Source organism: Brassica oleracea, chromosome C3, assembly GCF_000695525.1.
Source record: "Brassica oleracea var. oleracea cultivar TO1000 chromosome C3, BOL, whole genome shotgun sequence".
Classification (NCBI taxonomy): Eukaryota; Viridiplantae; Streptophyta; class Magnoliopsida; order Brassicales; family Brassicaceae; genus Brassica; species Brassica oleracea.
The window spans coordinates 46,353,083-46,357,545 of NC_027750.1; the positions used below are offsets into that span (position 1 = coordinate 46,353,083).

A 4,463-nucleotide genomic window follows, 5' to 3' on the forward strand; every position below is an offset into this window, starting at 1 on the left:
ATTATAAATTCAAAACTTATTTATATATAAAATATTTTCGTATTGATTTATTTTTATTTAAATTATAATTTTAATAATAAATTAAATAATTTTAATTATATTTTTAATTATATTTTTAAATTCTATAAAATAATAAAAACGAAGTAAATTCGTAGCTAATGTACGACCTATTTACGTGGAAATCTTACGAAGAAATGACGAGAAATAATAAACGAGTATTTTACGAGAAAACATTCACGAGGAAATGACGAGGAAAGATAAACGAGTATTTTACGAGGAAATACTTTCGTGGTAGTTACATGTATTTTGCGAGGAAACACTTTCAAGGTATTTACGTGTAGTTTACGAGGAACTCGTTTCGAGGTATTTACGAGGAAATATAGCGACCTCCTTACGTGGAATATTTAAGTGGTGTTTACGAAAAAATGATGTACTTCGTCTTTACGACGAAATATTTTCCTCGCTAAGTTACGACGAATTGGCGAGGAAATTTGTGTTACGACGGATGAGTAACGAGAAAACGTGTTTCCTCGCTAATTCGTCGTAAAGCTTTTTTTACGACGAACTCACGAGGAAAACCGCCCTCGTTAAGATTATGTTTTCTTGTAGTGAGATGAAACGATGGTAGAAAAAGAAGGTGAAGCGGTGGTAATAAAGAGAAAGGGAAAGGTAAAGCTATCGTGGGTTCAGTTGAAAATAATTAGGCTTAAAGGTTTGTGGGATAACTAGTGGGTAGTTATTCTATATTTATCTCTGGTAATTGTTCATTTAATTTTATTGAGTTGGTATTTTATCTAATCTTTATTATATTAGTTTTAATACAATTACATACACTATATTTAGAAATCTTGTATTTGATCCGTAGAAACCGTTTTGTAAGAGTATACTATTCTTTGCAAAAATCAAAGCACTCATAGTTTTTAATTTCCAACCATATCAAACCATAGTATTTAGTATCACTCTGTATATCTTCGTTAGTTGAAAATTTAATATTGTTGAAGTCAGATATTTGTTTTTTTATAGGTTTCCACTTTGTTTGCTATAAATAAATGAAAAATAAGTAAAATTTATCATGATAAAAAATATAGTTCAAATAAGAAGAGCATTATAAGCATCTTCAAATGTAGCATACAAAATTCCATTAATGGTTCGTATATCCTCGTAACTGGTCGAACCTTTGATCTTGTTTAAAAGTAGACTAAGATAAAAAAATTCTCTTGTACTTGAGTAATTTTCATGTTTACTATTTGTATTCTCTATGTTCTTACTATTAACTTCCATCCAATCTTGAAATTGTGAAGTTTCATTTGCCTTCTTTGCTGAAACATTACCAAAATCATCATCTTCGTGTGTAACTTCTTTGTCACTTTTTTCATATTGGTTCTCTCCATCTGTAACAAATATGAAAAAAAAACTTATAAATTAAATATGACAAAAACACAGAAAATAAGATATCTAGATTTTTTATATTAATAAGCCTTAGAAAAGGTAATATTGATTATAGTACACATGGGTAAATGTAATCTTTCATAAACACATGAAGTTCATATTACCTACAAAATAGACACACATGTATAAACCAAATGTAATAGTGCACTTGATCGCTAACAATTTGAAAATTCTCACCTTTGAATATACGTAGTTGTTGATGAAGACAAATGAATAAAAGAGATTTAAAATATCAAAGTATTATCTGGTTTTAGTAATAATTGAGAATAGAATAGATAAATTTATAGGAGATGAAGAAAATAGAAGAATTATATAAATCAACGAAAAGTAAAATTTATAAGGAAAATAAGGAAATTGTTAGTTTATATTTAGACTCCAGAAAAATAGGAGATGCAAAGAAATTTTCAGAGCTAACTTCTATAATTATCGCACACATACTTTTTTTTTTTTTTTGAAATTGCTTCACATGATTGGGTCATTAAAAGTTGGTTATTTGTCTTATTTTCAAACTTCCGTATTTTGCTAAACAATAACGTGTTTTGTTTTTTGTATTTTTCATTTAAAAAAAAAAGATTTTCCACTTGTCAGTTTGTTATTGGTGAAACGAATTGAGTTTTAGTATATAAATGACTTCGGTCCCAAAAAATTGTGGAGAGTAAAAAAAATTCTCTCCCTCTCTCTCTCATCACTCTACGCTCTCTACTGAATTGGTGTCTGCCGTTCTATCCCGAATCGGCCTCGTCGGTCTCGCCATAATGGGCCAGAACCTCGCCTTGAACATCGCCGAGAAAGGCTTCCCAATCTCTGTCTACAACCGAACCACATCCAAAGTAGATGAAACCCTAGATCGCATCGCCGTCGAAGGAAACCTCCCAGTATCCGGCCAATACTCCCCACACGACTTCGTCCTCTCGCTCCAACGCCCGAGATCCCTCATCATCCTCGTCAAAGCCGGAGCTCACGTTGATCAGACAATCGCTGCCTTCTCCGACGCCGTCCTCTCCCAAACCCATCTTGGATGCAATCTCCTTCCTACGAAGAGGCTTGTAACGAGGAATCTCTCACCGTCCAAGTATATACTACAGACCAATAAACCCTAATGATCTAAATCGTTTAGAGCATATACATCACGATATCTTCCCCCATCAAGTATGCAGCTACTTCCTTGTTGGGTTGTTTTGCATATTTGAGTTTCAAATATTCTATTTTTGTGTCTTGTGAAAAGAATAAAGCTTTGGTTTTTTTGGTAACAGGTAATGAGTCTGAGTTTTTTTCAGAGTGTTGCGAATGGAGTTATCGTCTCATGGGCCGCTGTTTATCGGAACCGGCCTGATGGTCACTTTGATGAGCTCATCGGTTTCATTACTGCCAAAGATAGCGAGGTGACTTTTTGGTTCTATGAACCACTGTTTATGGTTTTAGCTTAGTTTCTTATTCTTTTCATGAGATATAAGCTCTTGAATTGTGTAGATTTTGATTGTTGAGTCAGTAAGGTTTATGGTTTTAGCTTGGTTTCAGTAAATGTGCTTATTTGCCAAGTGGTTAAGTTATGGCAGATGGTTTTCGTGTCTCGCACAGATAGATGATCTAATATGTTACGATTCCTCACAAGGAGAGGAGACTTTAAGGAGAGGAGACTTTGATCTACATCTTATCACTCGGCATTGTAGAAACATACAGAAACCATGGAATAGGTACAATCAAATCTGAAACTGTTTTTTTATCCCTTGGTCTATACATTCTGACGTTCTGCTACTGTTTCTTTTTTGGTCAGCAATGTCACTTTGATGGTGGCTGCAGACTGCAGTAGCATGTATCTTTAGCACTTGGGATAAAAACTGAGGTTTGATTGATTAATTATTTAATCAAATCTGCTCTTCCCTCTTCGAAACTTATAGTGTCAGCTGCAACTTAACTGCTCTGTTACATAATCTTGTTTATTTTGGATAAAAATCTTGACAGGGTATCAAATAAGGATGGTACGATGGATGAAGCATTGCATTTGCAGTGATTCTTGTGATTGTTGTGACAGGTAATTCACATACTATCTGGCTATATTACAATTGTTAAAGTCTTTTACTTCAGATTTTTTTTTTGCTCAAGGTTGAGACGGAGAGAACAGATCCGGAGGTAAAGAGAAAATAGACGCCATCGGAGCTTGTAGGTGGAATGGTAGAAGAAGCTTGACGACGGAGGAGGCAAGGCGTGGTTGTGCGGAGGAGATGCAAGCAGCATGGTCGTGGTGTGGTTCTATTAGGGGACTTTAACAAAACAAACCCTCAACTATAGTCTCATCCATATTTAAACCCTCAACTATGTTTATAGTTAAATAATTCCTCAACTAAAATCTGTTACTAAATTTGTCCCTCCATCGTTGAAAACGTTTGATCCCTCAATGGCTTCCGTCAAAATATAAGAAATGATTATTTTCTGTGTGACAAAACAACTTTTTTCAAGATTCTTCGAAATAATAACAAGATTTTTTCAAAAACAGTTTGACGTGCGTGATTGCTATCAAGGCTTTTTGAGTGAATTCATTTTAAACCCAGAAAATCTAACTTACATCCAAGAAAAATAGATCGCCAACACGTTACAATATTTTTTTAATATTTTGTTGTTTTGATTTCACAAACACCTATCACTGGACCAGGACCAGCAAAACAGAGCATCATATCTATATAATAATAAAAGCAGAGTTTTCTCTCACCTTAGCCCTCCACATCAGCAGAAATCTATTGGCAAAAAAGGACACGTGTCTTCTCTTTTCCGTTCAACAACATATCTTTGTTTTTATTTGGCTCTTAATACTTGTTCTTTTGGTGGGCTATTCCTGTAAATATCCATGTATGGCCTATCTAATTGTTTTCCCCAAAAACGACCACATATGTCTCAACTCTTCCTCCGCCACTCTTCGTCTCCTAGATACTCCGACTACCGCCCTGAAACGTATTAGATCTCCTTTAATCTTAACATTAACTTCGAACCCACTTTCTCTCAATTAAACATTGTCATTT

At 34.1% G+C, this 4,463-nt stretch overlaps 1 long non-coding RNA gene across 3 annotated transcripts; it reads left to right on the forward strand.

Annotated features, from left to right (window-relative positions):
* The first annotated feature begins 2,100 nt into the window (after window positions 1-2,100).
* On the forward strand, window positions 2,101-4,087 carry LOC106332678. Of its 3 annotated transcripts, none has more exons than XR_001268149.1 (6): window positions 2,101-2,598; window positions 2,703-2,831; window positions 3,028-3,143; window positions 3,224-3,292; window positions 3,412-3,481; window positions 3,553-4,087. It is a non-coding gene; the product is annotated as an uncharacterized LOC106332678 (long non-coding RNA). The 3 variants fall into 3 exon arrangements; XR_001268151.1 differs by having other exon boundaries at window positions 2,114-2,598; window positions 3,032-3,143; XR_001268150.1 differs by having other exon boundaries at window positions 2,114-2,598; window positions 2,727-2,831.
* Window positions 4,088-4,463: the final 376 nt, after the last annotated feature.